Source organism: Lolium perenne, chromosome 2 (assembly GCF_019359855.2).
Source record: "Lolium perenne isolate Kyuss_39 chromosome 2, Kyuss_2.0, whole genome shotgun sequence".
Classification (NCBI taxonomy): domain Eukaryota; kingdom Viridiplantae; phylum Streptophyta; class Magnoliopsida; order Poales; family Poaceae; genus Lolium; species Lolium perenne.
In genome coordinates, this window is record NC_067245.2 from 146,089,261 (window position 1) to 146,115,453 (window position 26,193).

General features: G+C 43.8%; 1 pseudogene; it reads left to right on the top strand.

The window, feature by feature from the left end:
* Positions 1-21,438, top strand: part of LOC139835618 (uncharacterized) — a 40,867-nt pseudogene extending 19,429 nt beyond the window's left edge.
* The last annotated feature ends 4,755 nt before the right edge of the window (positions 21,439-26,193 follow it).

Sequence of the window (26,193 nt, forward strand, 5' to 3'; positions counted from 1 at the left end):
GAAAGCCTTAGACTGTCGTAGATCGATTTAACTTGGTATTGATAAAGCAGGATCCCCATGCTATCGTAGATCCAATATGAACCATGGGTCAATCGGCTATTTGAGCCGATTCACAGGGTAACCTGAGAGCCGATCGAGGCTCATTTAATGTTTACGTGTCTGCCATGCAGGAAACTAATTGAAGCAATCCATCACCTTCCTGACCAGGTATAGGTCAGGTGGCACGCCCTCGCAATATCCAGGACGTGTGCCGGAGTTTTGCGGGCCGTCGCCCGAGGGACCAGGGCCCACCAGCAGTCCTGGGAGCCTCCCGGCTCTTCGTGTTGCTCGTCGCTGCTCGCCGGTGGGTTTTGGCAGGCAACACATACACACATGATATGATTATACCGGTACAAAACCATTATTTGATCTCAAATGTCAGAACAACTGAAGATCGATCACAAGCTAGTTAATTAGTAGTCGAAACTAAAAGCACATAGATGAGAAATGCAGTCATGATGAGCAATATCAGGACATAGTCGGTTTTCATCCGATTCCTCCTCATCACTCTTATCTCTTCAGCTAGATAGTGCGCGTATCTAGCTTCCGTCTCTTCCATAGTGTTCTACCGTATGTAGATGCAGCTACAAAAATGGTGTACCTGCCTCCAACAGTCTTCCCAATTGGCATAGACTCCAGGAACCCTACCCTTTGTAAACGACGACAGCATCTTTATGCATAAGATAAATAACATACGTCAGTAAAGCAAATTCATACATAATAAACGACGTAGTGTCACAACATTTAAAAGAAGTCAAGTACCAAGAAATGAGCCTCATATAAAAGACACACGATAGAAGAGATAAAAAAAGACCAAGTCAAATGCGCAAGCAATGTGCATGGACATGTAGACAAGGTCTTATTGGCTCCCTCTTTCATTAGACGGTGCCAAAGTTTAATCATCAGCAAGTGTATTTGAATATAAAAGACACACGACAAGAGGTCAACCAACAAGATCAAGGCAAATGCACAAACAATATGCAAGATCAGTTTACAACACACGACTTATAGATCATTCAAAACTAAACCTAAGCAAGTTCATCATACAAATTAACGAGGGAACGGGTGGATGCCATCAAACCTCATGAAGTCCCGGTGGTCGCCCTGAAGATGACAGATCTCTTCTATCTGCAACTGACTTGGTTTACAGCGCCATAGTAGAACAACCCCTTCGAACTGCAGACATCCTTCCTAATGAGTTGCCCAAGCTTCTGCTGAATGTGATACAACTCGAATCTGAAATCTTCCTCGCTACAGTTCGCAAAGTCCTTGACCCATGTTGTAAGACTAGATGGCTCCACAAGTAGATGATGATCTCGTACAAACTAACACATGTGATAGATTGCGTAGAATGCCTCCATCGTGCTATCTTTTGGTTGCTTCACGCAGAGGAACTCTGTTTTGTGGCTGAATACACACCTGCCTCTTATGACTACTTCTCTTTTCAAGTCGTTACCCTTCAAGTAGTAGCGGTTGAGAGCATCACCCAGAACATTCCTGATGTTGGCGTAGTTTTTCGTTTTTGCACTTCCCGAGTCAAAATACACAACCTGTGAGTGTTGGATCCACAAAACAATGAGGATGCAATATTGGTCTCTCTGCAACACAATTCAAACAGACCATTATATTCTTAACTCAAACATAATGAAATAAATATATACGAAAGCATCTTGTGGCGCTAGCAAGTGACTTACTTGGGAAAATAAGGAAGGACAAACATTTCTTTATCCTTATTCACCAAGAAGATATTTTTGATGTAATACATCGCATTGAGTTTATTCTCATAGTTGACTAAGTAGCTCTCATATAGGTAGTAGGGGTTCGCTATCGCCAAGCTTGGGAATAGCTCTTGCTCTTTTCTGAACTTGTAGGCTTCAACAAGCATAAATAGGTGAACAAAGTTTCGGTGGAGTCTATGCATGTGAAACATGGAGAATATGTCTTGAAATCTCAGGAAAAACACGTCTGTGGGGTATTTATCGACAAAGTCAAAGCCCTTAGGAACATTAACGATAAAAAGCGGGTATGTTGTAGATTCCATACAAATAAGTGTCATGAAGACTTTTCATATCACCAGGTACCGTTAGGTACTTCTCCCACGATAACATAGGTTCACCGGCCACATGATACTGTCGGTCTTTCGTGTAGATCTTGTCCATAACCCGGTTTGTTTGGCAAGCGACATAATCCTTTCTCTTAGGTCTTTTCCGTCCCTTTTTTTCAAAGCAGGCTCGGTAGAATCTGACGCCACATGTGATGCGGGCGCGACAGGATCTGACACAACATGTGTTGCAGGCTCGGCAGAACCAGACACCTCGGTAGACCCTTGGTACTTGGGATGTGGCCCTTGTCGACCTACGGCAATCCAATATTCGATTGACTGGATCAAGATAGAAAGGGTACCGTTGACCCTATTTTCCACTTGGTTTTCGACAATGGTGGCCATGTTTGCTTTCAGGGACGCCAATTCTTACTTAACTACATTAAGTTCTTCTCGGAGGGTGCGGACCGTGTCTGCATTTTCTTCTTCGGCTCCACGTGAACCGCTTGAAGAGGACCCAGCCGACAACATCATTGCGTTTTTTGCAAAACGATATGGCTAACTAATCAAAATTGAAAATTATTAGTATTCAAAAAAGAAAATCACGAAATTTTTTTGGCATGACCTTTGCTAAAAATGTATATACGGAGTGCTAGAAATTTGTCGAAATGGAAATTTATCAACATTCCGACAAAACATCAACAACTTATATTCATGTAAAACATCAAGCATATCCATGTACGTAATCACCGCAGCCAATCAAACATATACAATGCAATTGGCAACTCATACGGGCATTTCATCGAACAGGTGAAGGCCGTGCAGTGCATACCAGGTGGGCACGGGTGAGTGAGCGCGGTGCGGCGCGACGTGGTCGGCGGATGGAGGCGCGGCATGGTCGGTGGCCAGCAATGGCATGGTGCGGAGCGGCGAGGGTCAGAGCCGCAGCGCGCGCGATCGTCCAATGAGATTGGTGGGGCGGACAGATTTGTGAACTGCCCGGGGGAAAGGAAATGCGCATCTGGTAATTTTGGTTTAATTCAAAATAATAGCAGCGGGCCGCTCAGGGGTGCGCTACTACTATTTGTCGCTCCACTCTGTCGTGAAGTAGTGGCAGCGTGCGGCCGCCGGGGCATGCGAACAATAAAATCATACTAGCCGCGTGCCCGCTGTGTCGCACGCTTCAGATAAGTTATGTGCCCAGGCGCAGGCGGGGCTCGCTTACTAGTCGCGTGCTATATCTGGCCGCCCGATGCCACTACGACATTACTAGTTGCATGTCCTTTTTCGGCCTGCTGCTACAAAAAACAGCAGCGTGCACTGGCAAGAGAATGTGGCATGTCCTTTTTCGGCCTGCTGCTACAAAAAACATTAGTCGAGCCCCTATTGGCTTTTCCCTACTAGTGCATATTTGTAATTTCTATGTGGTGGATCTTTTGTTTTATTGGATGATCTATGAGATCTGAATCATTATTATGTTCTTGATGTATTAATAGATGCATTGCTACCAATTTATTTATTACTTGTTCTGATTAAACTTGTATGCAAGAGCATGTGTATAAGATGGAGTAACATGGTGGTAGTAATGAGTTGTGACAACAAGCCATATATCTATGATAACTTTGATCCGGGTTATGGATTGTAGTACGATAAGCTTTTTCCCTAGAAGACCTAGGTTTAATCGAACCTTGGGAATCATTGCTAAAATGGTGTAAATGAAACGTCTACAAGACTTGCTAGTTGATTTTATTTTATTTTCACCGGACTCTTAATTGGGTTGTGTTCAATGGATGGAAATATGTCAGGTTAAGCATTCTCCTGGAGCTATGAATACATATAAAAATGAAGTGCAAATATGTAGTAAATAAAATAGTGAGAAGAGATTTGTGAGCAGCACATCCGTAAATACTCTTGCCCCTAAAGCCAGAGGTGACAAGAGCCTCTTGGTCTAACCATTGTTCCCACAGCCGTGAGTAACAGCAATTATTAAGTAAATGAATACAGACCAAAACATTAAGCTAGATGATTGTGCCGTTGACCCTGAATGACTCACTAAACATGTACGGCTATTTCCCCCTTTTCCATCACTGAGTTTTCGTGGTAGCACGCTGTTCTCCACTCATCCCACCTCTTCCCTTGATCGGTCTGATAGAGATGGGTACCTGCAGATCATCGAATCGAGGCAAAGAGACAAGGATACAAGATTGCAAAACTCCTATTCAATTCTTACACATATTTATAAGATTAGATGCATATAAATGCTGCGAGGATGCACCCCAACCCGTAGCCCGTGAAGACTACTCACACATAATACAAGATCAAACATAGAAATAATTGTGGTAAATACTTGGATTGAAATCACAATATTCTTACAATGGTCGTTAATTCTCAAGGAGATCTCTATTACATGGCAGTGGCTATGACTATGGAGGAGATAGGAGACGGAATGTATGAACTATGGTGGTGGATCTCCTTCGGTGTGGTGTAGATGGATCTGATGGATGGCGGCTCTATTTGGCAACGAATGGCTCCCTTTTCGGCGTCGGGTCCTTCATAGAACTTATATGGTTTGATCTCGGGAAGGCTACGATGAGCCAAGAAGATACCGGATTACCGGTAAGAGGTGCACTGTAGCACGTCGGCAAGACTGGTCAAAGATTCTCTCAAGAGCTAGAGGACAAGGATGAGCTAAGCAAAGTAGCTTTAAACGAAGCCCTGACGCTAAAGAAGAAGATGATGCTAAAAGCATCCGGAGGGCGTCACCCCTCCTGATTAAAGAGATACCGGCGTCACCGATGGCCAAAGAGGCTTTGTAAAGTAGTTTGTCTAGTCAAAGATGCCATTAGGGTTTCCTAGGGTTTCTTCCCTTGTAAGCCACCCTCTCCCCTATATAAGGAGAGGGGGCACACCCCATCGCGGGCATGAGATGATATGTTATGATATGTGCTGCCTTGTATCCAGAAACCTGTAATCTCTTTGGATCAATGAATAGAAAGATCTGAGGGGGAAGTAGTTCTTGTGTTCTTCTTCTTCTACCTCTGGCCAAGGCCTAGTTCATCTGGAAATCTATCCGGAAATCCATCCCATATAACCAAAACCCTCCCCTGAATCCTCTAGCGCCCATTCGGCCCCAACTTAAGCCATCCTATGGCATCTGTCTGTTCACCACGACGACAGTTGGCGCCCACCGTGGGGCCAGCAACGATGCTTGCTGGAGTTCATATTCGGGCGGGCATCCTCAACGTCTCCGGCAAGCGGGTGGTGTCTGTGCTTGTGCAGCGCATCTACTCGCTGGACTTCATCAACGACAACGCAGGCGGCTTCGCCAATGGCGGTGTCTTCCTCAAGAACGGCCGCGTCATCGAGTTCGGCAGCCACCGCGTCTACTTCGGCACCGTCCCTGTGCGCCAGTGCCTCTCGCCGGTGCTGGTGGCGCCGGATCCGCCAAGGTGGCTGTGCGCTGGCCGCGCTACCGGCAGAGTGGAGGTGATGATGGCAGGCGTGGTTGACGCCGGCAAGGAGATCGCGGCAGAAGGCGCTGGGCAGGCGAAGTCCACGCGCGCGGCCAAACAGCCGACTGGAGACTCCTCTCCAAGCGGCGATGAACGTGCTAGCGACGCCCATCGCGCAGAACATCGACCCTGCTGCGGCTCAGGTGGAGCTAAAGGCAACGCGCAAGAAGCTGCTCTCCGGGGGCGCAGACATCATCCGGGCGCAGCGCGAGCTGAACCTAACCCTACGTGAGTACAACGCTGCCCATGGCTTTGCTTCTGTTAGCGCTCAGGCCGCTAGGGTGCCGGAAAACCGGCTTAAGGCTCGCAATCTAGATCAGGATCAGCGTAAGGAAGTTCTTGCCGGCAAAAGTACCTCTGCATCTTTGAGCATCGTAGAGAAACCTAAGTACAGTAGCCCGGATAAAACCATAAAAGCTGTTAGGGCTGCCGTAGAGCTGTGTGAGTCGCTTAGCGGAGATGCCTTAGCAAAACAACAAGATCGTGTTAGGGAATTTCTTGACATGATTCAGGAGCAAAATGCTGAGCTTGGTAGAGTAAACAAAGCAGCTGCGGCGTCAAAATCTGTGCGTTCGACAAAAAACGCCGGAAGCAAGTCCCATGGGCAGGCATCGTCCCCCCATCCGGATAGGAGAAGAGAAAAAGAGGGAAATGCGCGGCAGATGACCGTGTATGATCCGGGTCTTGTCGGAAAACAACAAGCCGGGCAGTATGAGGCCGGAAGAAAAAATCAAAGGGCGGGTCACGGTTATGCCGGTGATGACTATGCCGGGGAAGCTTACGCTGGGGACGCATATGCCGGTAGAGCAGAAACCGGGCAAAATTATCGAGCGCCCAGAGTAGCTTATGTTGATGAGATGCCACCACCGAAGTACCGGAAGGCAAGAGCCACGGTACCGGTAAGATATGATGAAGAAGATTCCGGAGTGGAACGAACCGGAGCCTACCGGAACCCTTTGGGGGAACGCGTAGGGGAAAGACGCCTACCGGAACGGGATGCGAGGCACCGTCTGGACAGAGTGCACCTCTGTGAGATAATTGAAGCCGAGGGACCACCCGGTCCACCATGCTTTGGCCCGCGGATCATGAGAGAAGAGCCACCGGTACGCAACTTTCAGTTGCCCCGAGATACAAAAACATATGATGGCACAACTAAGCCGGAAGATTGGTTGGCAGATTATGTCATAGCTGTGTACGTCGCTGGTGGCGGAGGAACAGCAAATGGTGGAGGAAATCGGCATTGGGCCGTGAGAATCATACCGTCCTTCCTAGTGGGACCAGCACGGATTTGGCTTAACAATTTGCCAAAGGGAAGCATCAATGGTTGGCTAGATTTTGAAGAAGCCTTTGTGAGCAACTTCAGCAGTACATACCGGAGGCCAAACAGACCGCATCAGCTCGCTCTATGCCTGCAGCGTCCTAATGAAACAGACCGGGATTTCTTGACCCGGTGGAACTCAACAAGGAATTCATGTGAAGGGGTAATAGAAGCGCAAGCAATTGCTTGGTTTTGCCATGGATGCCGGAGAGGATCTCCGTTATGGCAGAGGTTGCAAAGAAACATGCCAACTACTCTGGCAGAAATGATCCGGGTAGCAGATAGCTACGCATTGGGAGACCCAATGCAACCGGCAGTACAAGCTGAACCAGCGCAAACAAGCCAGCCGCGCCAAGATCAATACAGGGATAACCGGCACAACAAAAGAAGGGAAGATTTTCCGGATCGAAGATATGGTCCGCAGCAGGTGGCCGCGATGCAGGAGCATTCCGGCCCCAGCGGAAGCCAGAGGCAAAAAACCGGATCGCAACCATGGGCGGGTCCTAAGAAACAACGGGTTGAAAAGAAGCCATGGGGAGAGAAAAAGAATTGGCAAGAACATGCAAGATATACCATGGAATCGGCAATGGAACAACCATGCCGGTGGCACACTCCGAATCCGGCTAAGCCGGCAAACCATTTGACAAAAGATTGTTCCTGGACCAAGTACTTGATGTTGAGAGGTGCGGTAAAAGATGCGCACGCGCAAGGCTGTTCTACGATACTGCCACCATCGCAAGACATGTTGCGGCAACAACTGCCACCGCCACAACCACTTACCGGAGCAAACGCTTTACCGGTGCAGCCTCAGCCAGACCGGCAGCAACACCAACAAGTTCATCAAGTGGAAGATGGCAATGACCAACCGCCACCGCCGGCACCTTTGGGCCGGAACGTTTACAAGGACCCGCACTTGTGCTGCGTAGTGTTCGTTACTGAGCCAACCGACAGGCAGAGCATGCATGGTCGTTCCATGGAAGTGAACATGGTGATGCCGGCAGTTCCCAAATACATGCTGTGGTCAGATCAGGAAATTACCTGGTCATTCAAGGATCACCCTAAGATTTTGCCAAACCCGGGTGGCTACGCTCTAGTCGTGGACCCAATCATGCATGGGCCAACAACTCGAGTTAAGTTCAGCAAGGTGCTGATAGACAATGGAAGCAGCATAAATATCATGTACCGGCATACAATGCATACACTGGGGATAACAGAAAACATGCTACAACCAACTCACACAACATTCCACGGAATCGTTCCGGGCCTGTCCTGCGCGCCCGTGGGAAAAGTCCGGGTGGATGTGTCATTCGGAGGACGTGACAATTGCCGGGTTGAGAACATTCTGTTCGAAGTGGTGGACCTAGAGAGTCCTTACCATGCACTGCTAGGGAGACCATTGGCAGTGTTCATGGCCACAACTCATACGGCGTACCTCAAAATGAAGATGCCGACACCTCGTGGACCCTTAACTGTGGTGGGAAACTACAAAGTCTCACTGGAAACCGCTTCCGCTGGGTCAAACCTGGCAGAATCGCTGGTGATCGCGAAGGAAAAAAGAAGGATGCAAACTGCGGTTGCGCTGGCTCAGTCAGTTGAGCTTAGCAGCAATGAGTGGCAACTTGGGCACACCGGCATTCAAGCCGACAAAAGAAACAAAGGACATTGTGCTGGATCCGGCTTACCCTGAGCGTACCGTTCGTATCGGTGCCGGCCTAAATGAGGCATAGGAAAGCACGCTCGTCAGCTTCCTCCGTGAGAATCGGAATATCTTTGCCTGGTCTATTGATGACTTGGTAGGTGTTCCGAGGGAGCTGGCTGAGCACTCTCTAAATGTCCGGAAGGATGCGAAGCCGGTAAGGCAGCCCTTACGCCGGTTCGCTGAAGACAGGAGAAAAATCATTGGAGAAGAGGTGACGAAGTTGCTGGTTGCCGGCTTCATCGTGGAAGTACTGCATACTGAGTGGCTAGCCAATCCGGTGCTGGTCGAGAAGAAAAAAGAGGAGGAACCCAAAGCTCCAAAGGTGTGGCGCATGTGCATCGACTACACCAACCTGAACAAAGCTTGCCCGAAAGATCCTTTCCCTTTACCCCGGATCGATTAAGTGATTGATTCCACTGCTGGCTGTGAGCTGTTATCTTTCCTGGATGCTTATTCCGGTTTCCACCAGGTTCCCCTGAAAAAGGAAGATCAAATAAAAACTGCCTTCATTACCCCGCACGGGGCTTATTGCTATGTCACTATGCCTTTCGGTTTGCGTAACGCTGGTGCAACGTACCAGCGCTGTATGGAAAAATGCTTGTTTGATCAAATTGGAAAGAATGTGCAAGTTTATGTGGACGATGTCGTGATAAAAACTAAGGTAAAAGAAACCTTGATCGATGATCTCCGGCAAACATTTGATAACTTAAGAAGGTTCCGGATGAAACTCAATCCGGCAAAATGCACTTTCGGTGTCCCTGCCGGCAAGCTGCTTGGCTTTCTTGTATCAAGCCGGGGCATTGAAGTTAATCCGGTAAAAATCCGCGCAATCGAAAGAATGACTATACCGCAAGATCTCAAAGACGTGCAAAAGTTTACCGAAAGCTTGGCATCGCTAAGCCGGTTCATAAGTAGGTTGGGAGAAAAAGCTCTACCACTCTATGCATTGATGAAAAAATCCGATACTTTTGTCTGGACCCCTCAGGCAGACGCAACATTCAAAGAGCTAAAAACTATGCTAGCCACAACACCGGTGTTGGCTTCACCTTTGGAAAGGGAGCCCATGTTGTTGTACATAGCAGCAACCAACCGGGTCGTAAGTGTTGTGGTCGTAGTGGAAAGAGAAGAGGAAGAGAAAACCGTGCAGAGGCCGGTATACTACCTGAGCGAGGTGCTCTCCCTCTCAAAAGAAAACTACCCCCACTTCCAGAAAATGACCTATGGCGTGTTCATGGCCGCCACGAAGCTTAAGCATTATTTTGAGGAGCACCCCATGAAGGTGGTGAGCGAGGCACCCATTTCAGACATCATGGGCAACAAAGATGCTAGCGGCAGGATTGCAAAATAGGCAATTCAACTATCACCTTACGTGCCGGTATACGATAGAAGAGATGCCATAAAGTCACAAGCTTTGGCTGATTTCCTAGTCGATTGGGCGGAGATGCAATACAAGCCGCCGGAACAGAAAATAGAGTATTGGAAGATGCACTTTGATGGATCCAAGCTCAAAGAGGGTCTGGGTGCCGGTGTGGTACTCACCTCACCAAAGGGAGATCAGCTCCGGTATGTTTTGCAAATGCATTTCAGGGCATCCAACAATGTCGCTGAGTATGAGGCTCTAATCCATGGACTTAAGGTCGCAAAAGAAATCGGTGCACACCGGATCATTTGCTACGGCGATTCAGATCTTGTGGTACAACAATGTTCCGGAGATTGGGACGCGAAAGATGCCAACATGGCCTCATACCGGTTTCACGTGCAAAAGATTGCCGGCTTCTTTGAAGGGTGTGAGGTTCACCATGTGCCACAGGCTGAAAATGAAGCCGCGGATGCTTTATCCAAGCTAGGCTCGTCTAGGCAGGAAATTCCTCCCGGAATAGCTTTGGCACACTTAAGAACACCATCGATCAAACCAAGTCTGGAATAGGAATCAATTTTCGTACCGGAATCGCATGTGGTGCCAATGGATATTGATGAAGGAAACCCGGGGACTGCTCCGGTAAACCCGGGAATTGCGGTGTCCATACCAGAAGAAACAATGCTAGTGGATAGTATGGAGATAGACGTACCGGTATTTCTAGTTCGAGAAGCACCATCTTGGGTTAAACCTATTAAGGAATTCCTGATCAACTGCACCTTGCCGGTTGACGAAAATGAATCGAGAAGAATCCAGCGGAGGTCCAAAGCATACACCATCATCAACGGTGAGGTGTACAAAAGAAGTGTCACCGGTGTCCTCCAAAGGTGTGTGGAACCAGAAGAGGGAAAAGAGATGCTTGTGGAAATCCACCAAGGAGAATGTGGGCATCACGCTTCGTCAAGGGCGCTGGTGGCAAAGGTATTCCGGCATGGGTTTTACTGGCCTACTGCTATGGAAAACGTTGAGGATTTGGTACGGAAATGCAACGGGTGCCAGAGGTACGCCAAGCAAAACCATACCCCAACATCCGGTTTAAAAACTATACCGTTAACTTGGCCATTCGCCGTGTGGTGCCTTGACATGGTTGGCCCATTCAAAACTGCAAGGGGAAACATGACCCACATCTTGGTAATGGTGGATAAATTCACCAAGTGGCTGGAGGTAAAACCTATCGCAAAATGTGATGGGCATACAGCGGTGAAGTTCCTGAAGGATGTTATTTTGCGGTATGGATACCCACATAGCATCATTACTGACAATGGTTCAAACTTTGCCCAAGGAGAATTCAAACGATTCTGTGAAGATAATAACATCCGGTTAGATTTGTGCTCAGTGGCACACCCGCAAGGCAATGGCCAAGTTTAAATAATCAATGCGCTCGTGCTTTCCGGTATAAAATCGAGGCTCATTGAACCACTCGAAAAGACACCGGGATGTTGGCTCGATGAGTTGCCATTAGTGTTGTGGAGCATAAGAACGACTCCGAACCGGTCTACCGGATATACTCCATTCTTCATGGTTTATGGGGCAGAGGCCGTGATACCAACTGATATCATCCATGATTCACCAAGGGTTCAGCTCTATACCGAAAAAGAGGTAAAAGAGGCCCGAGAAAACGATGTGGACTTGCTAGAAGAAGCAAGAGAGCTGGCTTTGGCAAGAACAGCCATTTACCAGCAGAACCTCAGGCGCTATCATAGCCGGAAGGTTAACCCGAGGGTGTTCCGGGAAGGAGATCTGGTGTTACGCCTAGTGCAGCGCACTGAGGGATGATACGTCCATTTTCCATCACTATTTTATATCATAATTTACTGTTATTCATTGATATATTTCATATTTAGAGATGATATTTATGTTATTTCATCTATTTTGCATGTTTCATGATTATTGGAGAATCGCGCACCGGAGTCAGGATTCTGCTGGAAAAAGCACCGTCAGAATGCAATATTTCGGAAGATCAGCAATTGACGGAAATTACACGGAAAATCTTATTTTTCCAGAAGACGGAGACAGCCAGAAGGAGGAGCCGAGGAGGGCCACCATGGGCCCCCCATAGGCCGGCGCGGGCCCAGGCCTGGCCACGCCGCCTTGTGGGGAGGGGGCCCACAGCCCCCTCTGGCCTCCTCTCCTTCGCGTACTTCTTCGTCCCGAAAACCTAAGCTCCAGAGGATAATCGCGAGGAGACACAGCCGCCTCTGCGGGGCGGAAAACACCAGAGAGAAAAGAGCTCTCCGGCAGGCAGGAATCCGCCGGGGAAATTCCCTCCCGGAGGGGGAAATCGATGCCATCGTCATCGTCATCGAGCTGGACTTCATTGGGATCATCATCACCATCATCTCCACCATCAACAACACCGTCTCCACCGCTGCACCTCGTCACCGCTGTAACATCTAGGGTTGAATATTGACTGTTTGATAGGGGAAACTCTCCCGGTATTGATTACTCCTTGTTATTGATGCTATTGAGTGAAACCATTGAAACAAGGTTTATGTTCAGATTGTTATTCATCATCATATCACCTCTGATCATGTTCCATATGATGTCTCGTGAGTAGTTCGTTTAGTTCTTGAGGACATGGGTGAAGTCTAAATGTTAGTAGTGAACTATGTTGAGTAATATTCAATGGTTTGATATTTAAGTTGTGGTGTTATTCTTCTAGTGGTGTCATGTGAACGTCGACTACATGATACTTCACCTTTATGGGCCTAGGGGAGTACATCTTGTATTCGTTTGCTAATTGTGGGGTTGCCGGAGTGACAGCAACCTGAACCCCCGTTGGTATATCGATGCAGGAGAGATAGCAGGATCTCAGAGTTTAAGACTGTGGTTAGATTTATCTTAATTACTCTCTTGTATTTGCGGATGCTTGCAAGGGGTATAATCACAAGTATGTATTAGTCCTAGGAAGGGCGATGCATTAGCATAGGTTCACCCACACAACACTTATCAAAACAATCTTATATCTTATATTTACTAATTAGAGGCACCAAACGAGACACCACATTAATCCACATCATTAGAATAATTAAGACAATTAGATCTAAAATTTACGGCTGAGATTAGTTGTGAAAATCGTTATTCGTAATGTTCACGCATACACGTTTGTTTCACGCACGAACGTTTGTTTAGTTATACGGAGTAGCACGTGACAATCCACGTATGCATGTTTGTTTAATTATTATACCACGTCCTATTCTGTGGGATCACCACGATGGTATATGCAGAGTCCAACTCTTTTTATACACATCTATGAAAATACATTCTTTTGATGCATGCGACCACAAGTCTGATACGTCTGCCCCAAAAAAATGTCTAAAACATGACTACCGGATCGATCTCCTTCCTGCAGTCTCGCAAAGCAGTCTCCCGATGTTCTGCCGCCATGAGCCTCCTCCTCCTGTCATCCGCGCCTTCTTTCTCCATCGCAAAGCATGAAGCCGGCTGCTCCAATCGCCTGATCAAAAAGAATATTATCTCCCAGATTCAGTTCCACGGCAAGCTGCGAGCCTTCGGGACGTCTATGATTATTTCTGATTGACCGAGCAAAGATCCTTCCCTATTGTCGAAGAGGACGACAGGAGCTAAGCAGAATTGGACCTCACGGTGAGTGGTTTCTAATAGAGCAGAACAATTTGCGCAGCCGACGTTCATGGCGGCAGAATTCCAGATGAAGTCAGCATGCGGTGTTGTCATGTTGAGCAATCGGAGCATGCTCGCCAAATCCGTTGGCCAGGAACAACGATGGCAGATTGATCCCTGATGTAGGTGTCCGTCTATGATCATAGAGCCCAAGCTACGTTTCAGACATGGAACTAGAAAAGGCAAACAGACTGAAACCTGGAAAAAGCAAGAAATATACTGCTTTGATTTTCGTAAGAAAGTGCAAGAAAATATTGTATACAATTGGATAAATTGGAGAATTAGCGCAGAACTTTTTAGTGGAGGCTTATTTTTTTCGAGGCTTATAATGAAGTGCCCTTTCTGATGTAACTTTTCCTGCGTTGTTAGTTGCCACTGTTTAAACTAATAAGCAGTAGAATCAACTGTGTTGCTGATCCAGGCGTTGCTACTCCTTTCGGTCTCTATTATGGATAGGAGCACCAATGCCGCTCTGCTGATTATGTAAAGCCAAGTAAGTATCTAATATCTTCTATATTTATCTTCTGTCACTTCAGTGTTTTGATAACACATGGTACTATTAGGTGTATCTAATACTCGGTCGGCCCTATTTTTGCATCAGTCATCCCGGTTAATAAATAGATGATAGATGATGCTTCTTTCAGCACTTAATGCTTTATGAACATATTCCATTGACATGTTCTAATTTGTGTCGCAAATAAAAATATACTATACAAGGAAATTACAAGGAGATACTATTTCTTGCATGTATTCTCAGGTATCTACTTTTAACTATTCTAAGAAAATATAATTAAGGTTGGCCCTAGCCATTAATATTGCATAATCTTCTTTATGTTGCTACCAGCGTCAACAAAAGAATTATTTTTTTGTTTAGTTGCCATTCTCATTTTCTTACAAAATCTAAACGGCAATCTAGATAGTTGTAGTACTCCTTATGTTCAGGTAGATTTGCAGTACATATAAATGATAGTAATTTTTGCAGGCTTTTCCCATTCTTTTTCAATTATTGTTTTGGGTAACACAAAAACAAAGGAAATGTTGTATAAACCTATTTGCTCGCACATGTGTTCCAGGTTTTAGAAGGAGTGTCTTCATATCATGCTATGAGCGATGCCTATGGAGCCTTCTACGTACTAGGGCTTTGAGGCTTGAAACAAGAATGCCAGTGTATATTTACTTGGTGGTATTATTAGTGCTGATTGAGTATAGAACAACACTTCACATACTATTATCTTATGCTATTAGCTATGCAGAACTGTCAATTTAGAAACAACTATGAAAAATCATTTACATACAGTTCGTGGTTCATGGTTGTGCAATCTAATATATAATGAAGTGATAGCGAGGAAAAAATTTAAAAATAAATTATTGCTTCTCTTTTTCATGGATTTTTCTGTATCCAAGATTAGCATCCTAACCACATGAATGCCACGGTTGATTTACAATTCTAATTTATCTCAGCGTGTAAATTTAATTATATTGTAGCAATTATATGATGGCCAGCCTCATTACTGATGTTGATTTTGCACTCTGATAACACATAGGTTCAACAATGTTAATTATCTTATGTCCTCTGAAAACTTTTCTGAAATTTGCGATCTATACAAGTTTGTCCTGTAATTAATGAATTGAAAAATATTAATTACATCTCAATATATAGCTAGCCCGTGAGGTGCACGGGTTAAGGGATGACCTGCATGTGTTTGAGGTAATGTGTAAATAAAACATATATGACTTTAAATCAATGTCTGTAAGCAAGGCAAGATCCAATCCAGCCTCCCTCAATCCACTTCTTCTCCAACCTTTGAAGTCCCTTCGGTTTAGAACACTCAGCTGACCAACGGAGAATGATTGATACACCGGAGCAGATTGAGCAGCCAACTATATGAAGCGAAAGCACTATACTAAATTCCCGTGTGTCCTCAAGAACGTTTGGTCATTATAAGTAAACAAACCGGCTTGTCCTTTGTGCTAAAAAGGATTGGGCCACTCGCTGCAATTATTTCTCTCGCACTTTATTTATCTGCTATATCAAAACCCCCTGAATACTTGTCTGTGAGCATTTACAGTGAATCCTTCATCGAAACTGCTTGTCAACACCTTCTGCTCCTCGTTGGGTTCGACACTCTTATTTATCGAAAGTACTATGATACACCTCTATACTTGTGGGTCATCAAGACTATTTTCTGGCGCCGTTGCCGGGGAGTGAAGCGCTATTGGTAAGTGGAATTGGTAAGGGAAACTTTTACTGTACGTGCTGATTTTATTTTTGCCTGCTGCTATAATTCATTATGGAGAGGTCTTCTCTTGAATTCCTATTTGGAAAATCTACTACTACTGCAACGGTAGTGGATGAGGCGCCAGGTGAGAAAGAGGTTCCATACAAAATACCTATGAAAATTATTGAACGTGTTGTGGATAAACGCTATGAAGGGGATGGAACAGTCCATCCTGGAGATCATTTACTGTTTTTACATGAATTATGCGGGTTATTCAAGTGTGCAGGTATTGCTATGGATGAAGTTAGGAAGAAACTATTCTCTATACCACTGTCTGATAAAGCGGCGCATTGGTATAAATTGCTGAAGAATGGGGATTCTCTTGATTGGAAGGATATTGTGCCTCTATTTTATTCTAAATTCTATCCTCCAAGTGAAATTCACAAAGACCGGAGCCGCATATATAATTTCTGGCCTCATGATGGAGAGAGTATTGCCCAAGCATGGGGGAGATTGAAGTCTTTAATGCTCAAATGCCCCATTCATGAGCTTCCTGGTAATATCATCATTTATAATTTCTATGCAAGACTTTCTTTTCAAGATAAGACTTTGCTGGATATTTCTTGTTCTGGATCATTTACACGCAACAAAGAAGAGTTTAAAAGGGACCTTCTTGATCGGATCCAGGAGAATACTGAAGGATGGGAGAACGACAAAGGTAGAGAGTCAGGTATAAATTATGATTATGAATGCATTGAAACTTTTATGGATACTGATAAATTTCGTAATATGAGTGCTACTTATGGTCTTGATTCTCAAGTTGTTGCAAATTTTTATAAAGCTTTTGCCTCTTATTTTGAATTGCCTAGGAAGAATTTTGATAAGTATCATGAACCTTACAAAGATAAAACTGATTCATCTATAAATAGATGTGTTGAAATTAAAATTGTTGATCATATTCTTCCTGAAGCTTATATTGAAAAAACTCCTTTCACTGTTAAAATGAAGGAGTATTCTGTTATAACTAGTGCGGTTAATAAAAGTGCAAAGAAACCTATAGAACCTGAAGAACAAATAAAGGTTGAACCTGCTATTGCAATAGTTAAAGATCTTGTAACTGAAAATGTAGAAGATGGTCATATTATTTTCTGTGAAGATGCTTCTAATATTGTTTTGCATCCTAATAAGTCTAGGAAAGCCAGTGTTCCTATGCTCTCTGTTAGAATTGGTGATCATTGTTATTATGGTTTATGCGACATTGGTGCAAGTATTAGTGCCATACCTTATGAGCTCTACACGGAAATCATGCATGAAATTGGTTCTTGTGAACTTGAAGATATTGATGTTGTTATTCGGCTAGCTAATAGAGAAACTATCTCTCCTATTGGAATTGTTCGAGATGTGGAAGTTCTATGTGGTAAGATTAAATATCCTGCTGACTTTTTGGTACTTGGTTCTGCTGCTAGTAAGACTTGTCCTATTATTTTTGGTAGACCTTTTCTAAATACTTGTGGAGCTGTTATAGATTGCAAGAAGGAAAAAATTGTGACTAAATTTGCTGGTGAATCTTATGAGTTTAATTTCTCTAAATTTGCCAAAACTCCTTATAAAGCTGATTTGCCTAATAATGATTTTAGAGTTGAACAGTGTGCGTCTATTGCTGTTGCTCCTAATAATCCTTTGCAGCAACATTTGGAGGATAGTGAGAGTGAAGTCTTTAGGGAAGAAAGGAATGAGCTTGATGAAATTTTCCTTCGTCAACCTATTCTTAAACATGACTTGCCGGTTGAAGATCTAGGTACAATACCACCACCAAAGGAAGATCCTATTTTTGATTTGAAACCATTACCTGATAATCTTAAGTATGCTCATATTGATGATAAGAAAATATATCCTGTTATTATTAGTTCTAAGCTTTCAGAATTTGAAGAAGAAAGGTTATTGGAAATATTGAACAAACACCGAGGAGCTATTGGCTACACTCTGGATGATTTGAAGGGGATTTCTCCTGCTATTTGCCAACATGCCATCAACATGGAAGATGATGCAAGGCCCGTTGTTGAACATCAGCGTCGTCTAATTCCTAAGATGAATGATGTGGTAAGGAATGAGGTATTAAAACTTCTTGAAGCAGGTATTATATATCCTATTGCTGATAGTAGATGGGTTAGTCCTGTGCATTGTGTTCCTAAGAAAGGAGGAATAACTGTTGTGCCTAATGATAATGATGAGCTCATTCCTCAAAGAGTAGTTGTAGGGTATAGAATGTGCATTGATTTTCGAAAAGTTAATAAAGTTACTAAGAAAGATCATTACCCTTTGCCATTTATTGATCAAATGTTAGAAAGGTTGTCTAAAAATACTCATTTTTGCTTTCTTGATGGTTATTCTGGGTTTTCACAAATTGCTGTTAGAGCTAAAGATCAAGAGAAAACCACTTTCACTTGTCCCTATGGAACTTATGCTTATAGGCGTATGCCTTTTGGTTTATGTAATGCTGCTGCTACTTTTCAAAGATGCATGTCTGCTATTTTTCATGGCTTTTGTGAAAAGATTGTAGAGGTATTCATGTATGATTTTTCTGTCTATGGGAATTCTTTTGATAATTGCTTGCGAAACCTTGATAAAGTTTTGCAGAGATGTGAGGAAACTAACCTTGTTCTTAATTGGGAGAAATGCCACTTTATGGTTAATGAAGGAATTGTATTGGGACATAAAATTTCTGAGAGAGGTATTGAAGTTGATAGAGATAAAGTTGAAGCAATTGAGAAGATGCCATATCCGAGGGATGTTAAAGGTATTCGTAGTATTCTTGGTCATGCTGGGTTTTATAGGAGATTTATTAAAGATTTCTCTAAGATTTCAAAGCCTCTCACTAATCTTCTTCAAAAAGATGTACCTTTTGTTTTTGATGATGATTGTAAGGAAGCTTTTGAAACTCTAAAGAAAGCCTTAACAACTGCTCTAGTAGTTGAACCTCCTGATTGGAATTTACCTTTTGAAATTATGTGTGATGCTAGTGATTTTGCTGTAGGTGCTGTTCTTGGACAGCGAGTAGATAAAAAATTGAATGTTATTTATTATGCTAGTAAGACTCTTGATGCTGCTCAAAGAAATTATGCTACAACTGAAAAGGAACTATTAGCTGTAGTTTTTGCTTGTGACAAGTTTAGATCTTATATTGTTGATTCAAAAGTTACAATTCATACTGATCATGCTGCAATTAGATACCTTATGGAAAAGAAAGATGCTAAGCCAAGGCTTATTAGATGGGTACTTCTTTTGCAAGAATTTGATTTACATATTATAGATAGGAAAGGTGCTGATAATCCTGTTGCTGATAATTTGTCTAGATTGGAAAATATTACTTATGATCCTGTTCCTATTAATGATAGTTTTCCAAATGAATAATTGGCTGTAATAAAGGTGAGCTCGCGAGATAGTCCTTGGTATGCTGATTATGCTAACTTTATTGTTTCCAAGTACTTGCCTCCAACCTTTTCAGCTCAGCAAAGGAGGAAGTTCTTTTATGACTTGAGGCATTATTTTTGGGATGACCCACACTTATATAAAGAAGGAGTGGATGGTATTATGCGAAGATGTGTTCCCGAATATGAACAACAAGAGATATTGAGTAAGTGTCATGGTAGTGCTTATGGAGGACATCACGCCGGAGATAGAACTGCGCAAAAAGTTCTACAATCAGGTTTCTATTGGCCAACTCTCTTCAAAGATGGAAGGAAGTTTATTTTATCTTGTGATGAATGTCAAAGGAAGGTAACACTCATATATTTGTCGCTGTTGATTATGTTACTAAATGGGTGGAAGCTATACCCACAAAAAGTGCTGATGGTGAGACTTCTTTAAAAATGATTTTAGATATTATTTTTCCTAGGTTCGGAGTACCTAGATATATTATGACTGATGGAGGTTCTCATTTTATTCATGGTGGTTTTAGAAAAACTCTTGCTAAGTATGGTATTAATCATAGGATTGCTTCCGCTTATCATCCTCAAACTAGCGGTCAAGTAGAATTATCAAATAGAGAGATTAAATCTATTTTGGGAAAGACTGTTAATAAATCTAGAAAGAATTGGGCTAGTAAATTAAAGGAAGCACTATGGGCTTATAGAACTGCTTATAAAAATCCCATGGGTATGTCACCTTATAAAATGGTTTATGGAAAAGCTTGTCATTTACCTTTAGAACTAGAGCACAAAGCTTATTGGGCTGTAAGGGAACTTAATAAAGATTTCAAACTTGCCGGTAAGAAAAGATTGCTACAATTGAGTTCTTTAGATGAATGGAGAAGTGAAGCTTATGAAAATGCTAAACTTTTTAAGGAGAAGGTTAAGAAATGGCATGATAGAAGAATTATTAAAGGAGAATTTAATGTTGGAGATAAAGTCCTATTGTATCAGTCTCGTCTCAGATTTTTTGCAGGGAAATTGCTCTCAAAATGGGAAGGACCATACGTCATTGTGGAGGTGTACCGTTCAGGGGCAATTAAAATTAGTTCTCTGCAAGGTGATGCCACACAGGTAGTGAATGGACAAAGGCTCAAGCACTATATTTCTGGAGATTCTTATAATGAAGATGTTGATGTTATTCAAGTGGTGACTCCGGAAGCTTTCATCAAAGGTCAAATTGACAGTTCTGCAGAGTTCGACTTTGAATAGGTAACAGTTGTGGTAATGAAAAGTCCGCGTTTAACTTTCTAAACAATGTTTTTGCTATTTTCCGAAAATATGAAAAATTACGAGATCAAAACGGAAAGGAGGAGACGCACGAGGGCGTGCCCCCATAGGCCGGCGCGGGCCCCAGCCTAGCCACGCCGCCCTATGAGGACAGCGCCTCGTTGTCCCTCTCCGACTCTGGTTCAACCTGGTACTTTCCTTTTGTCGTGAAAATTTCTGCTATATAATCCCCCGGAACCCTGGAGGTCCGTATATCATTTTCTCGTCGTGTTTTGTTTCGAGCTGTTTCTGCCAGGATCTGTTTTTGATCTAGAAGCACCATGGTCTCCAACAACAAGGACAAGGGGCCTTTGAAGGAGGATATTCAAGACCCCAATTTGAAGGAAGAAGTCGAGAGCGAGGATGAAGGAGAAGTTGAGGAAGTTCCGCAAGTATACCCGCGCGCTACCGTCGCAAGCATCGGAGTGGTGGCAAATCCTTTCAACACCAAGAGAAGCGCACGGATTAGCACCGGAGGAGGAGTTCCACGTCATTACCTAGCTCCAAGGACATCTCCTCCAGGCACCTACAAACCCTTCCACATTCTAATTCATAATAGTCAGACTGAAAGGGTTCCCAAGGCAGTATTGCCTAGCAATTGGGATATAGATCGTTCTAACACTGCAGGAAGGATGAAGCCTGAAGCTGAGGAGTGGGGAAACAACTCTAAGAGTTGGGACTCACCGTCTGACATACTCCTTAACCGCGTCGAGAAAAATTCGGAGCTGATTCACAACCTCACTTACGAGATTGATGAGCTAAAGGAGCTGGTCAAGAAGCTTATTAAGGATCCACCATCATCACCGAAGGAGTAATTCATCATCGGTATTGGCATCCCCTTGGTTTGTTCCAAGCTTGGGGGAGTGCCGCGGTATCACATCATCACTATCTTTTACCCTTTTACTATCAAGTAGTGTCATATCATGAGTAGGGAAGTTATCATATAAGATAGTTTGCAGTGTGGAAGTATCTCTCTTTAGTTGGTTATCTATGTATCCCTTGGTGTGAGTTATCGTTATGGAATATTAATGAGAAGTTTTATCATTTACATATTGCACACCTTATTTTAGTTTGCAATCTCTATTATGTGATTGATCTTGTTATTAGTATTGGTATCACTTTGGGAGCATCAAGTAAATCTTTTTGGTTTTGGAAAACTTAGCATTGGTCAATAGCAACAACACTCTGAGTTTAAGTAGAAAAGAGGAAATACATGTAGATATGTTAGTTCATTATCTTTCTTGATCAACTATGAGCTTAGTATTCTGAAGTTAATTTGTTTGTGCTTACAAGTAAGATGCATGATTGTTTCTATCACATGTATATTTGTTTGTTTCCCTCAACTCTTATGCTTGCTAATCAACCTTGCTAGCCAAAGACCTGTACTGAGAGGGAATGCTTCTCGTGCATCCAAACCCTTAAACCAAATCCATGCCATGAGTGTCCACCATAACTACCAATTATGTGGTATTTTGCACCATTCCAAGTAAATACTTCATGTGCTACCTTTAAACAATTCAAAACTTTATTACTCCTTATTTGTGTCAATGTTTTATAGCTCATGAGGAAGTATGTGGTGTTTTATCTTTCGATCTTGTCATTTACTTTTGACAGACTTTCACAATGGACTAGTGGCTCATCCGCTTATCCAATAATTTTGCAAAAAGAGCTGACAATGGGGTTCCCAGCCCCGATTAGTTAACTTGCATTAATAATTCTCTTCACATGCTTTGCCCTGATCAATCAGTAAGCAACTAAATTTTACAAAAAGGCACTCCTCCATGGAATGAGAATGTTGGAAGGCACCCGAGGATTCGGTTAGCCATGGCTTGAGAAAGAAAAGGTTGGGAGGAGTGTCACCTATAAATAATGAAACTAAAATACATGTGTAAACAAAAGAGAAGAGGGATGATCTACCTAGTTGGTAGAGATAACGTCCTTCATGGGAGCCGCTCTTGAAAGTCTGGTTGATAAGGTAGTTAGAGGGCCCACTATCATTCGTTGACAACAACAAACACCTCTCAAACTTTACTTTTATGCTCTCTATATGATTTCAAAACTTGAAAAGCTCTTGCACATGATTTAATCCCTGCTTCCCTCTGTGAAGGGCCTATCTTTTACTTTTATGTTGAGTCAGTAAACCTATTTCCCTCCATCTTGAGCAAGCAATTGAGTTGTTGTGATCCAACCATCTATATTTTGATTTATTTAATCATGCCTTTTATTCTTCCTTGTTTAGTACAAGTTTTATCCGAATGAATATAGCTTTGAAGATTATCTATGATTATGAGGAGATTATTATGATTGAGTATGCAAGTTTTGCTATAAGCTTTAATATAAGAGCGCTGCTCGATAAATAAGTACAATCTGTTAACCGTTCTTTGACCAAGAACGAAGTTTGCCATCACCAATTATGATTTCCTATGCACCTTTATTTGTGATTTCCTTTTACTTGTTTCAAGTTGAATCATATTGGGAAGTTGTTCACTAGAATGTCTTGTGTGAATTAATATGATGCTTCTTGTCCGTATTTTATTTATCGACTCTTCACTCCATAAACATGTGGTCTTGTTTACTGAGTTCAGTTTCGCTTGGGGACAAGCGAAGTCTAAGCTTGGGGGAAGTTGATACGTCCATTTTGCATCACTATTTTATATCATAATTTACTGTTATTCATTGATATATTTCATATTTAGAGATGATACTTATGTTATTTCATCTATTTTGCATGTTTCATGATTATTGGAGAATCGCGCACCGGAGTCAGGATTCTGCTGGAAAAAGCACCGTCAGAATGCAATATTTCGGAAGATCAGCAATTGACGGAAATTACACGGAAAATCTTATTTTTCCAAAAGACGGAGACAGCCAGAAGGAGGAGCCGAGGAGGGCCACCATGGGCCCTCCATAGGCCGGCGCGGGCCCAGGCCTGGCCGCGCCGCCTTGTGGGGAGGGGCCCACAGCCCCCTCTGGCCTCCTCTCCTTCGCGTACTTCTTCGTCCCGAAAACCTAAGCTCCAGAGGATAATCGCGAGGAGACACAGCGGCCTCTGCGGGGCGGAAAATACCAGAGAGAAAAGAGCTCTCCGGCGGGCAGGAATCCGCCGGGGAAATTCCCTCCCGGAGGGGGAAATCGACGCCATCGTCATCGTCATCGAGCTGGACTTCATTGGGATCATCATCACCATCATCTCCACCATCAACACCGCCATCTCCACCGCTGCACCTCGTCACCACTGTAACATCTAGGGTTGAATCTTGATTGTTTGATAGGGGAAACTCTCCCGGTATTGATTACTCCTTGTTATTGATGCTATTGAGTGAAACCATTGAACCAAGGTTTATGTTCAGATTGTTATTCATCATCATATCACCTCTGATCATGTTCCATATGATGTTTCGTGAGTAGTTCGTTTAGTTCTTGAGGACATGGGTGAAGTCTAAATGTTAGTAGTGAACTATGTTGAGTAATATTCAATGGTTTGATATTTAAGTTGTGGTGTTATTCTTCTAGTGGTGTCATGTGAACGTCGACTACATGATACTTCACCTTAATGGGCCTAGGGGAGTACATCTTGTATTCGTTTGCTAATTGTGGGGTTGCCGGAGTGACAGCAACCTGAACCCCCGTTGGTATATCGATGCAGGAGTGATAGCAGGATCTCAGAGTTTAAGGCTGTGGTTAGATTTATCTTAATTACTTTCTTGTATTTGCGGATGCTTGCAAGGGGTATAATCACAAGTATGTATTAGTCCTAGGAAGGGCGATGCATTAGCATAGGTTCACCCACACAACACTTATCAAAACAATGAAGATTAATCAGCTATATGAAGCGAAAGCACTAGACTAAATTCCCGTGTGTCCTCAAGAATGTTTGGTCATTATAAGTAAACAAACCGGCTTGTCCTTTGTGCTAAAAAGGATTGGGCCACTCGCTGCAATTATTTCTCTCGCATTTTACTTACTCGCACTTTATTTATCTGCTATATCAAAACCCCCTGAATACTTGTGTGTGAGCATTTACAGTGAATCCTTCATCGAAACTGCTTGTCAACACCTTCTGCTGCTCGTTGGGTTCGACACTCTTATTTATCGAAAGTACTACGATACACCCCCTATACTTGCGGGTCATCAAGGGACGCCACAAACTTTCACCTCCGTGGGAAGGACCATTCATTGTGAGCAAGGCTCTGCACAATGATGCCTACTATTTGATCGATGCACATGAATGGAAGGAAGGAAAGGCGGACAGATCCGGAGATGAGACCAAGCGTCCGTGGAACATAGCTTTGTTGCGTCCTTTCTACTCCTGAAGTTGTGGTGTAAGAAGTTCCTTTTTGTACCTTATTTGCTATGAATAAAAGATGCCGGCACCTCGAATGAATCTCGGGGACTGCCTCTACTAAAATTGCATGTAATGTGTTTATTTTTTTCAATTTACCGGTTGCTTGTTGAACATTTTTTCTTTCCGGTTTAGTAACGTGCTAAACCTTCCGGAGTCTTCGACTTTGCTGCTGTCCGCAACCCGGCTTCATGGAAAGCAAGATAAACCGGAAGGAACTAAGCACGTGAAACACGAAAAGAGGGAGTGGGAACAAACAATCCGGAAAAATTTAACTAACCCCGGTTATACCGGTTTTTTGTGAAAAAAAATTCGAGTTATTTCTAAGTTCAAGAAAGTGTTCGCTTGGCAAAAGAATTTTGTAACTTGTACGCCAAAACACCCAGAGAGGTAGGCAGAGGCAAAGTAAAAGAACCAAGTGTGCATCAAATTGGATGCGGAAACAATTCCGGAATCTTCACAATGCAAGATAAAAGCAAACAACGAAGGCAACATGCTAAGATAGCAAACCAACATAACTTAATAAGTTACCAGCATAGGGTACCGGCATGATAAGTTGCAGCACAACTAAAAGAAACGCTAAGTATTATCTTACATCAAAGACCCCGACATACCGGGGCAGAATCTAACCAAGCATTGTTTTGTGAGCCAACAGATACGACAGATACAGAGTGAGAATATTTAAGCAACAAGGGGCTGAGCACCGGCTTCAGGAGCTTCCGGAGGAGCGTCACCAGCTTCAGTAGCTTCCGGGGCTTGCTCTGGAGGCACCTCACCTTCTCCGGCTTCTTCATCCTCCTCGTCATTGACGCCCTCTTCTTCGTCGTCAGTGAGATAGTCCCTGACGTCGGGAGGAGGAGGAATGAAGGTGCGGATCGGGGCGTACTCCGCTATCCAGTAGGCGCGGTCCTTCCGCTTCGCGGTGAGGACTGGGTCCTTGTCGGTGGGAGCATCGCGGCGAATGCTGTGGAGGGCTTCCAGGTCCAAGTCTTCGTACCAAGAGCAGGCGATGCGTAGCGCCGCATCTGCTCCGGCACGGGCCGATGAGCACTGCCACTCGCGGATCCTCCGGCCGGCATCCTTCAGGCGTTCGGAGGTGAGCGTCAGGTTGGACGGCACCTCCTCCCCAGGCCACAGCACCTTGAAGATCTTTATTGCCACGTCGGGCAGATCGACAAGATGCCGGTCCACGGCTCGCATGTGCTGGATCCGGGCCGAAAGTGCGACC